Source organism: Dermacentor albipictus, chromosome 2, assembly GCF_038994185.2.
Source record: "Dermacentor albipictus isolate Rhodes 1998 colony chromosome 2, USDA_Dalb.pri_finalv2, whole genome shotgun sequence".
NCBI lineage: Eukaryota > Metazoa > Arthropoda > Arachnida > Ixodida > Ixodidae > Dermacentor > Dermacentor albipictus.
In genome coordinates, this window is record NC_091822.1 from 100,769,190 (window position 1) to 100,781,788 (window position 12,599).

At 42.9% G+C, this 12,599-nt stretch overlaps 1 long non-coding RNA gene across 1 annotated transcript; it reads right to left on the reverse strand.

The window, feature by feature from the left end:
* Positions 1-3,734: 3,734 nt before the first annotated feature.
* LOC135915946 (uncharacterized) lies at positions 3,735-10,535 on the reverse strand. Its single transcript, XR_010568793.1, has 3 exons — positions 10,306-10,535; positions 8,450-8,548; positions 3,735-3,881 (listed from the first exon to the last, which is right to left on the reverse strand). It is a non-coding gene; the product is annotated as an uncharacterized lncRNA (long non-coding RNA).
* Between the last annotated feature and the right edge of the window lie 2,064 nt (positions 10,536-12,599).

Below are 12,599 nucleotides of genomic sequence, written 5' to 3' on the forward strand. Positions count from 1 at the left end.
GTAAAATTATTAGCGCTTAATTTTACACGTTTTCCCTCGCCTATTACAGTGGAATGACGAAAGCCTAATTCTTTATTGAACTGAAATGCTTGCTTCGCTGCAACTATTTATTGTCAAGCTTCACTTCAGTTGGCAGTGAAGTTTCATGAGTAAACCGGCTCAGCAGTGAAAAGAACTGTACCGCAGACTTTTGAAGAGTGAAATATACTCAGACTCCGTACACTTTGTCCATGTCTGTTGCATACCTCATAAAGAGTTTAAAGTTCACGCTCTAGATGATTTAATGCTTGAGCATCCAGATTGGTTCCGCCGATGGAAAAACTCTTCAAGAACAGCGGACGATCTGGAGCTATCAAGCACGACGCCATATCGATAAGGCCGCATGACGATGATTTTGTTTGCTTCTGTGATTAACTGGCGGAGTAATATTGCTACATGCGTGTAATATTTGTTTGAACGAGGCGCGTGGGTGCCATCACTCCAGAAAAGAGGAGGAAGAACGAACTGTGCTCGCGCTGTGAATCTAACCGGTCAGCGCTGCAAGCGTTGTTGTAAATATAACCTATAAATAGTTTCTCGTCTTACTGACTCGTCTTTCGCGTAAGAATATCTACAGAGGTTCTACAGCTACCTTAATTCTATACAAGAAAAGCAGGGAGATACCTATAGAGAAAGGGGTGAGACAGGGAGACACAATTTCTCCAAAGCTATTCACTGCTTGCTTATAAGAATTCAAGCTATTAAGCTGGGAAGGCTTAGGAGTAAAGATCGGCGGCGAATATCTCAGCAACCTTCGGTTTGCCGATGACATTGTTCTATTCAGCAACAATGCACTCGAGTTACAGCAAATCATTGGAGACCTTAACAGAGAGAGTGTAAGAGTGGGGTTGAATATTAATATGCAGAAGATGAAGATAATGATACATAGCCGGGCAAAGGAACAAGAGATCAGGATCACCAGTGGGCCTCTAGAGACTGTGAAGGAGCACGCTTACCTAGGTGAATTAATCATAGGGAACCCTGATTATGAGAAGGAAATTCACAGAAGAATAAAAATGGGTTGGATCGCATACGGCAGACATTGCCAGCTCCTGACTGGAAGCTTGCCATTATCATTGAAAAGTAAGATGTGCAATCAGTGCATTTTGCCAATGCTGACATATGGGGCAGAGATTCGGAGACTGACAAAGATGTTTGAGAGCAAAGACCACGCAAAGAGCGATGGAACGAAGATTGCTAGGCATAACATTAAGATACAGAAAGACAGTTGTTTGGATCAGAGAGCAAACGGGTATAGACGATATTCTAATTGACATCAAGAGGAAAAAATGGAGCTGGGCAGGTCTTGTAATGCGCTGATTAGATAACCGTTGGAACATTAGGGTTGCAGAATGGGTACCAAGAGAAGGAAAACGCAATCGAGGATGACAAAAGACTAGGTGGAGCGATGAAATTAGGAAATTCGCGGGCGCTAGTTGGAATCGGTTGGCGCAGGACAGGGGTAATTGGAGATCGCGGGGAGAGGCCTTCGTTCTGCAGTGGACTAAATACAGGCTGATGATGATGATGATGACGACGACGACGACAATGATGATGATGATGAAGGTGGTGCCCCCCCCCCCCGAAAAAAAATCCTGGGTACGTGCCTGATGAGAGGCACTACCACGCTTCTCAATCCTACCTCTGGGTATAAACACGGCGGTAGCCACGCGCAGTCGTTATGCAAGTGAAAAGCCGGACCGAAAAGAACTATGTTTAATTAAACTGTGTAAGGCTTTTAACGCCTTATAAGCACTAGGACTAAGTCGATTTAGTCTGTATGGGCGCATTGTTTAAGGAAGAGAGAGAGAGAGAGATTAACATTTATTTTTCTCCATTACCGGATTCTACATAGTAGTATAGTCTTCATATAAAGTACATTTATTTCATGCTGTACCATGTGTACCAACAGGTATATCGAATGAGCTTTGACGGCGAGCGATCGATTTTTTCGCGAAGCGGCGTCTTGTTGATATTTCCGTTAGGGTATCGGTCACAGCGCCCTTATCACCGACACAACTTCGGCAAGCGGGGAAATCCACCATACACCCGGCACAGCTGTGGGCTGACCATCCAATTTTGAGCACTGTAGAATATGACCCATTTCAGTAAGCAGGTGGTTTGGTTGAGGTCCTGTTTGAGAGTGCTGGCTTGTTTACTGGAGAACCCACGCTGAGCTCGCAGTAAGCTTGTTGCTGACTTTCCCATTCCATTCCGATGAAGGAATATGTGGTAGCGGAGCCCGTTTTGCTGACCGGCGGATAAATGAGATAGCGTATGAAGGCCTTTTCTCAATAATCCACTGACTCCTTCACGCTACAATTCTTGAAGAAAGGTACGCTTAACGACGCATTATATTGACTATACCATGTTCAGACGCATACTTTCCCGTTTCATGAGTATGTTAGAACGTGTTCGCTAGCGTTGGCTTAATTAAAGCGGCATTATCTGTACAGCGCAAAGAGATGCAGAATGATAATTTGTCTCAGTATCATCGACAACTAGGTTGCGGCCACCCGCATTGCCTAGGAGCGATATAGATTCTGACTTAGGAGCAACAACAGCAACGAAACCGAAGCTATGGCCTATATACTACAAGTTGTATAATGCGTCACCATTTACAAGGTCATAAGACTGTGCCCGCCCTCAAGAGGAAATGAGAAGAGGCTTGCTGCAGCCCAGCAGAGCACTTATGTTAGTCCTGAAAAGTGGTGGTGTCGATCTTTTACAAATAGAACACAGCTAAGATACAAAGAAGTCTAAGGATAAGTGAACGACATAGTTGTCATAAGCCAGCAGGAATGAGAAAGGAAAGCGCAATATAATAAATAAGTGTGGTGGAATAAGGTTCGTGGGAGTTTGCTGGACTTGTAACTTAGTATCCGCAGAAAATAAAGAAGTTTTTAATCCTCTTTAATGCAGTATAATGTTACAAAACATAACCGATAACCAAATAAAAAATATCATTTGTTTACCATGAAGACGCCTTTATTTAATGATTCATGCGCGGCCCATAAAAATAATAATTGCCTGAAGATACGAAGACTTCCTAAAGGAGGCTTAATATGGCGTATGCTTTACATCATACATTGATTAAGCGTCACCGCTAACTGTAAAGCGGAAAAGCCTCTTATCATTGAACATTAATGTCGACCTTTCAAAAGGCGCTGCGATGCTCAAAGAAAAAATGCTGAATGTAATGCTACGCTCTTCACATCACACGACAAAAGGACAAAATGAGGTTTAAAAATAAAGGTATATGACATGGCATTGACTTGCCTCTAAGTTAAACGAAATTCATCCGCTTAACAGCACTTGCAAAAGGTATTTGTGCTGCCAACATTGCCTCCTTGTCCTCCCCATTGCCCCTCCATTTTACTAGGAGCTCGCTGCCCTTCCCCATGGATTCGACTTGTCAAAACTGTCCCCTTTCATTGTTGGGAGGATAAGCCCACCACATGACATCGACTTGTCCACACTTACAGTTGTAGCGCTCCTGTCTCCTTCTGCTTGCCTAACTCCTACCATACAGCGCCCTTTATTAGCTATCATTGTAGGATGCAAGATGACAACTCTTCCAAAACGCCCACAAATATAATACACAGCACCGGCCTAACAGCACGCACAAGACACTTATCAAACACAATGTCATATTGCAAGCATTCATGAAAAAGAAAAGTAAACATGCATGCAGCCATCCGCGTCGCCTTTAATTAACCACAAACAACTACATGGATAAACGGTCGGCCTTCTCTCGAAAGCGGCACTGCGCGTTTACCGCCCGCCTTCAGGAAAGGTCTTTATGAGCAACTTGCGTTTTGCATTTCAGGCATCACATTCACCTGAAAAAGGAACACCGAATCACTTTTTAGTGGTTACCACGTCACTGAGGCATTATCAATAATTAACATACCGATGAAACCATTCCATAAGCCCACCGAGAAGACCAGCATTATCATCGCTTTCAAGGGAGCACATAGCAATACCGCGCAGTATATTTGCGCAGCAATGCATCATATATGAAAGAGAACTAGCGTTATTTCAGACGTGGCCCGAATGTGATTATGTGGGTATTCGAATGTGAGTATTTAAGCATTCAATTATCATCGAAAAAGAGTTCATATTTATTTATTTATTTATTTATTTATTCATTTATTTATTTATTCATTTATTTATACATACTGCAGCGCAATTTGCGCTATAGCAGGAGTGGGTTAAGAAAAGGTACAGAAAATACAGTGGAGTATACTGCGGTAGACACAAGTGAACACTTTTAAAGAGCACTGATGAAAGAATATGAAAGAAAAATACACAAGAAGTTATACAAATGCTGCCAGACATGGGTGAGCACGATTATGCATCTGGGATGGCGGTTGCAAAAATTTGGAATGAGCATGAGCGAATGGACCCAGGTAATGAATTCCAGTCTTCGATTGAGCAGGTAAAAAAGCTGTATTTGAACATCTTAGTACGTGCGTAGTAGGGTAACAAGTTTAGGTCATGATGTCTTCTCGTTGATGATCCCGGCGCGATGTTAATGTAATTATCATTTGAGAGCCTAACTAAAGAATTGACAATGCAATGCAAGAATTTTAATGATTCGACACGGCGACGAAATCAGAGCGTGTTTAGGTTCAAGGAAGAAAGTGTTGAAGAGGGCGAAAAGTCGCGATCGTAACGATGACATATAAATCGCACAGCTTTTTTCTGTATTGCTTCTTGTGTATTAATCTCCAACTGCTTATGCGGCCTCATAACTACAGATGCATAATCAAGAAGAGGGCGGATTAGGGATTTATACATTAGTAACTTTGTGTCTTTAGGAGATCGGGTTAGCGTTCGCCTCAAGTAACCTTATTTTTTTAGTGCTTTACTGCATATGTAATCAATGCGTTTGGACCACGACATGTTATGCGTAAAAATGACACCAAGATACTTATACTCAGAAACCTTATTTACAGCACGGCCATTGAACGAGTAAGTGAAAAGGGAGGGGGAAGATTTGTTGCAGAAAGACATCAGAACGGTTTTCTTGAAATCATGTTCATTTGCCAAGTGTTGCACCAATAGCAAAATCTAGAAAATGACTCTTGAAGGCGATAATGATCATTAGAAAATTTATTCGCTTGATATAGAACGCAGTCATCAGCATAGAGGTGGATGTTAGAAGAGCAGTGAAGTGCACCCATACAAAAAAAATTATTGAGAAGGCATTGACATATTGTTGGTCATTGTTGAGTTTTTTATTGAGGAATTATTGAGCGTATGTTGGAGAATTCTAGGGTTGAGTGTTGAGCACTCTTGAATATTGGCCACTGAAATCGAATTGAAACACCATTGGGTACCTCAATGTTGAATAATTGTTAAGCTACCATTGAAAGTCCATTGTGCTTAGACGACCCGTTGTGTTCGTTTTGTTGAATGGTTGTTGAGTTACCATTGATTCTGCGTTGAACTAACGTTGTGGTAGTTTTGTTGACCTATTGTTGAGTTATTATTGCCACAGCATTGAAAAGCATATCGTGGCACAGTTGAGATGCCATTGAGATTTCAGAAGGCGCCATTGAAATATGATTGACGTTTCGTTGGGCTAGTGTGTTTTTATTCATATATTGAAATTGCTTCGCTGTTCACACTTGCATGCCGCGGTGCCTGCTCATAACTTTCCCAAACGCAAATAAAATCAAAGGAGAGACTGATCAACTTGAAGTACCTTTATTTACACTAAAAATGTGTGCACGTGAAACATTATTACAGTACATAAGGCACCACTACATCGAACCTGGAGACACAGGCTAGTACCTACAGCACTCTAGCAGTGTAAATACATCTGAAAAAACCTATACATATGAATACAATCAAAACGATCATTGTGCTCTTCACTTTCGACTGAAGTTTATGACTAGAAGGCAAAGCGACTCAAAAGGCAGCGCTTAAGCATACCCTTGTAACAACCAACTTTGAACACATGAACACTTGGAGCTGCTTGCATGTGAATACACAAAAGACATCTGAATATGTTACAATAAAATTGGCGCACACTAACACATCACAGGAAGAGCTACGGCTGACTCTGAGAATGCAAAATAACCAACTTGAAACAAATGACTTCACGTAAATATATACAACCTTTAGCACACGCCTTTCACCGCGAATAAAATTTAATGAAGTACCAAAGTAGACTTGCCTGAGCTTTGTCTTCGAAATATATATATTTTCATGTTGCCCAATTATCTTATAAAATAGCATCACTCAACTTAGCTATTATTTGATGAGACATCATTTAGAAAGTTGTCGGGCATGATGAACACCTGAATCGTGTTTCTGAAAAGGCAGGATTGCTTTCTTCAGAAATAAACTAGTAAAGCTTTTGTGTAATGAAAGCAGCTTATCTCCCTGGCACAAGTCAAGAACAAACAGTACAACATTTGATTATGTTAATTTGTGGTACAGAGGAGTTCGTTAGTGGCATTTCCTCAATTTAGTGAGCTCATTTTCAGGTAATCTTTCTGGACTTGCGCAAAGCTAATTAAAGCACTTTTTCGGGCCTTTTTTCCTATACCCAGCAACTAAGTGCTACCTCAGTCAATAAAGAGATAAGGAAAGGCTAATACCTTGAACGATAAGAGAAAAAATAATTATTTAGCACAGAAAATTGGTAGTAACACATGGCTAACACAATTCCAAACAGCCAAATAAATGGTCACCTGCACTTTCAGTATCAAGCACCCCAGAAATAGTCTTATAGTATGAGAAAAGGTTCCAATGACTTGACAGCCCGATTGCTGAGACAGTGAAAAGCGCAAATACATCATATACGAAACACCAATTACCTTAATTTCGCAGATAAAATGTTATTAAAATAGCACCAGAATTTTACTGCATAAAATACATAAAGGTTGCATAAAAATTGGGACAAAGCAGTAACTGAAAGACAGAGGGAGCTACAGCGCACCCATGTTGAAAAAGATTACAAGGAAAATTTTATATATGCATATTTGTGTTTACAATTTTCGCTCCAACATATAGAAAAAGAACGCATGCACTTAGAGCATAAAAAGGTTCATGTGCCTGCAGAATGCAGCGCAGTACAAAGAAGCGTCATGAGAACAGAAAAGTAGATCTTACTACGAATGCTTGCAACCTACAATCAGGCATGTGCCATGTCATGCCTTGAATAGATGAAATTCATAAATCTTACACACAAAGGAAGTTACCATCACTCTTATTGGCTTCCTCAGGGGACTCCTTAAAATTGAACTAGAAAAATGTACTGTGTCAAAAACAAAGAGAAGATAAGACCCTACAGCGTTCTTCCTGGAATAAACAGCGCAAATAACTTCATGTATCCATTCTATGGACACTTCGCCAATTCGGTGTACATTTATATTTCACAACCACCCAAACAGAGACGAGAAGGATGAATTAAGGTAGGAACACACATGAACGCTGACTCAAGTAGAAGTTTATTCGTGAAGACGAAGATCTTAAACGCACTGGCCAACTTCACGAAGAAAAAGCCATGGATGCGCAGCATACACAGCCCGGCACAACAAAAAAAGGACCGAAATACGTCCTGTAGAATAAACATGTGCGTCAAAAACTAACAAAAACATGAAAACAAAGGTTTCTCCTGTAAGCGATAGTAACGAGAAGTACTGTAGCAACTCTTTCCCACTAAGGGTCACAGAAATCTTGCTTATGAATATTTCTTCGTGATCAATAAATAATGCTTCCATAAGTCCTTTTGTGTTCTGGTCTTTGTGATAAAACAATCGTTCTTTCTGCTCTATACCGCAACACCAGAGGAGTTCCAGAAGCAATATTTATTGATCACAAACGAAACAATTGCGTAACCAAGTTATATGTTGCCCTTAGTGGGAAAAAGTTGTTCTCAAAAGAGTATTTCCCGTTGGGTAGTATCACTTATCGGACAAATCTATCGCTTTTTCAATAGATTTGACCGATAGTTCTCGTTTTTCACGCACGTTTATTCTACATGGCATGGCTTTTTCACATTTTTTTCTTGTCGCACGTGGCTGTTTCTGCCACGCACGCACGGATTTTTACCTTTGCCAAGTTGACCAGTGTGTTTAATACCTTTGTCATCAAAAGCAAACATTTAGTAGAGCTTGCGCTCGTGTGTGCTCCTACCTATTTCGTCGTCCGCCTCTGTTCGTGCTGCTGTTTACAGTACCCACGTATCACTTGGTTAGGCTGGCAAACATTCTCACAAACAAAAGTAAATGCCTCCCCTCAAAAGGTAGCCCATCCTTTACTACTAAACGCCAGAGCAAATCGAAAGTAAGCCTTCACAGCGTCCATGCAGCAGCTAGTACACCACAGAGTAACACAATAAGTAGTTGAAAATCCCACTTGATGGAGATTGGCAACAGAGATGCGAGCTTACTAGTGAATCAGCCACATATCAACGGGTGTCTCTTGCACGACGCCAAGGTGCTTTTGGCGTAGAACACTTTAGCATCTGGGAATTTACTGCATACGTAACCTGTGAGAAGGGAATGTGGACAGAAAATGAGATTGCGCGGATTAAGAATCTGCCACACACTGCACATAACTACGCACGAAATAGAAGTACACACTATACTGGCAAGTAAAAATTTGCGACTCTTTACGAGTGCCGTCGAGAAAAGGAAGGAACGGGTTGCTACGGTAAATGTTAGCTAAAACATGCACAGCGATGTTTCACAGTGGCGAAAATATTCCCGGCTCTCTCGCAGAACCAAAGACCACGCGACAGTACATAGCCCATACCAAACAGATATCGAATCTTTGGGTAGAAGTCCAGTAGAAGAGACGACCTAAACATACGCCGAGAGCGATGCGAGCGTGAGCGTGCCTGTACGAGTGAGAACATGTACCGCTTCTTTGAAGCTAGCCGCGCTCCGGCGTGGCTCCGATCATCCCGCGCGATTTGTGTGCAGAACGTCGCGTACAGTACACGCCCTTGCGTTGCGCGGTAGCGTCCGCGCAGTGAGCTAGCTTCATGCACGCGTCATTCTTCACCGCGCAAACGGTGCTCAAGTGCGACGCTTAGCTCAAGGCGACAACGCGCCGATTGGCGCTCCTTTCGCTTCTGGAAACAACGCATATTCGGATCGGTCCAACTCAAAGAGGCAGCAGAGGACGGTGGTATGTTTCGGTTATCGCTTATTAAAATTGTACTGTACGCCTTCAACGGCAAACCGCCGCGCTAGATAAAGATGCTTACTGCGGTAGTTTTGGCGGTGATAGACTCTAAGGTGAGCCCGTCGGCGGCTGTGTTCTTTGACCACGTCACCACACCTCTGTTCATTTGCGCTGTGTATTCCTGTACAGTCACCGCGCGGAAGCTGTGACTATTCGGTTGGCCGTTCTCCGAAAATCCCAGAGAGGCGAAATTGATTTCGCGGTGCGCCGCATCATTAGCCGCAACCTAAATCGAGGCGCGCTTAACCGCTACGGCACAAAAGGTGATCACACTAACCGTATGGTATACGATGAGCCACTACAGGAAAAAAAATTCTGATGTTCCACGTGCCAAACCAACGATCTGATTATGAAGCACGTCGTAGTTGGGGACTCCGTATTAATTTTGACTTCCTGGAAATTTTTACGTGCATACAATGCACAATGCACGAGCGTTTTTGCATTCCGCTCCTTTGGAATGCGGCCGCTGCAGGGATCGTATCCACGACCTCGATCCCCAAATTGCCACGGAGGCCGCCATAGTTACGAAATGCGTAAGCGTGAAGTGCAACACTGCCTTCCGGTACGAGTGTAGTAGAAGCGTAGCACAGCTGCACACCTGCTGCACGATTATTTGTCGCGGTTCTCCTAAACTCGTAGTGCCTGCCTAAACACCTTGAAAGGCAGCGCGCCTCTCACGTATCGGAACGCGATAACAAGCACTTAGACGGCATACGTGAGCCCCCATGAAAAATGACGTGGCCACTGTACAAAATTATCACTGCGCAGAGAAGCCGATCCTTATGTTCCAATTGTGTTCTCTCATACAAATGAAGGAAACGTTATTAGACATGAACAAATGAAGCAATGCAATTTTACGAACATGGGGCGCCGCTGCCTCTTCGCCTACCATTGTTTCAAACGAAGTGACGGCGGCAGCGAGTGTTAGTATCGTGCGCATTTGCTCCGGGGCATGCGGTTTGCTTCAAGAAAGTGAACGGTGTGCTTAACATGGCACGCTCGTCAATGTCAAAATAGAAAAGAAGGCTACGTGCCCAAGAAAACGAGATTACTTACCTATCTTCAGAAGTGCGGCTGCGACTGTTTCGGGGTGCCTTCTCTCCAACAGGCATCATAGCCTCTGCCGCGCAACTCATCAAAACCGTCAGGCTCGCACATCAGTAGAAGACTAGTTGTTGGGTGAGCCAACCACTTCACCGGATAAACGTCCCACTTATCGTCGTTAAAGCATTTCACTAAAATGTCCGTCATGATGTCCGAAAAGAAAATATTTTCATAAAGAAGCACGAGGCGTGAACCTCCGCACAACTACAACCGAATAACTGAGTCCGAAAGCCGTTCACAGCTTCACATGGCTTCGCTATCGTATTCAGTTATAAAAACATTTCAAACACAAAATAACGGCACTTAAGAACCACTAATTAATTAGCAATAATTTTTCATCAACTAACCTTAATAAATTATTAAGAACTACCTAATTTATAGCGTAAACAATAAATACTACGACCAAAAAATGCGACTACGAAACTAGCGGTAACCATGTGTACTGTTGCAAAAGTGTGCGCAAAACGAAGCTCGATTGCGCCCGTTTGCGCCCGTTTGCGCGCATACATACACGCCCGAACGCTACCTTAACGTTTGTCGCGCCACCTAGGAATAAAAATTACTACTAGTTTTGCAATTTTTACAAAAATAAAATTTCTAAAATAGTTTGTAGTGTTTTTGCAGATGACGAGGTGACAAGTAAGGTACGATAGGAGTCCGTTACCTGTATTTCTTTCATTTCCCTTTGGTGTTCTTAACTGAACATACGAGACCTGCAGGCTTGGGAGAGGACGACCGTTCGGCGAGGCTCAAATAAATCGCGTGCTGCTTGCAAAGCGAGAAACGGGAGCAGCCGCAGATGCAGCGATTAGCTGTGGTACTGTTGCGGCTGTTGCTGAATCTGAAGCTCTTTGAAGTCAATGGTTATAGCGGCTGCGCGCTGCGATCTCAAAGCGCGTTCATTCTTTGATCTCTAGTACCACGGACATTGGACAAAAACTATATTTGCTTTACGGACAGAGGGTACGTCGCAGGAAATTCGAAGACCTCACCCGTGTATGTTTGTAGCGTGTGCGCGCTTGCATCCTACGGTTGCCACAGTGCGTCCGATGCTCGAAGGTAGCGTCGTCGCCTGTCGGCACCTGTCTTATCGCCGGCCGCGATGCCGCCGTGTCTACTTTTGGGGAACTCCACATGCGCGTAGTCACCGTGTTGGCAAGTGAATTTCGCATTCTTCTGCTCCCCGAAACGTGCTCATTTCGGATCGTACCAATGGTTATGTAATCTAGTGTTTTTAAAACGACGATGGAATTTGCCCACCGGCGAAGAAATAAATCGTTATGAACTTGGGCGGTCATGAATCTAGTCTAACGTTGCAGTTTTTACGTAGCGAAAATGGCTACGAAAGTGGGGCGGTCCCTGGGATAGGCGCTTTAAAGCGCCAGTTGTAGCGGCAGCACCAGGAAGTGGCACGTGGCGCACACGCCAAGCATTTCAGAGCTTACTGGCTTTCGAATGAGAGGAGTATGCGCGCGCTCGTGGTCTATTGGTGAGAGTACCGGGCTCGACGGCCGACGTTCGATTCCACCCCATCGGTCACACATAATTTTCTATTAATGAAAGCGAGGCGAAAGAAGAACCTACCTGCCGCAAAGTGACAGGAATGAGGTTGGAACGCATCGCAAAACATGTTTGGAATTTCTTCATATGCGATTTCTAATTATTGTATACTGGACTCAACTGCTACACAACAAAAGAACAACTACAAAAATCAACACAAATCACCCAATAAATTGTTTATTGAGAACACTGAATGGTAATATTGTTGTGCAAGGGTTGAGTGAACTCAATTGCTTTTGAAAATTTGTTGAAGTCAGTTGTTTCAACAATTCCCCAACAATATATCAATGGTTAATCAACACTCATTTTTGTACGGGTTGCAAATCGTTTATGCATAATAAAAAAAGAAGCGGCCGAAGGACGGAGCCATGGGGCACACCTGATGTCACATCAACAGTAGTGGAATCAGTTGAACTGTAAGAGACGAACTGGGGACGAAATGAGAGAAAGCTTAAAATTCAGTTAAATAAATGAGGATTATTCGGAACAGCATTAAGTTTAGCAATAAGTTTAGAATGTAAAACGGTGTCAAATGCCTTCGAAAAATCTATAAAAATGGCATCAACCTGGTTGCCTACATCAAGCTTAAATGAAATGTCATGCGTGAACTCAACTATCCGCGTTACCGTGCTAAACCGCTCCTAAATCCATGTTGCATGTTAGACAGTAAATTATTTGATTCCAGA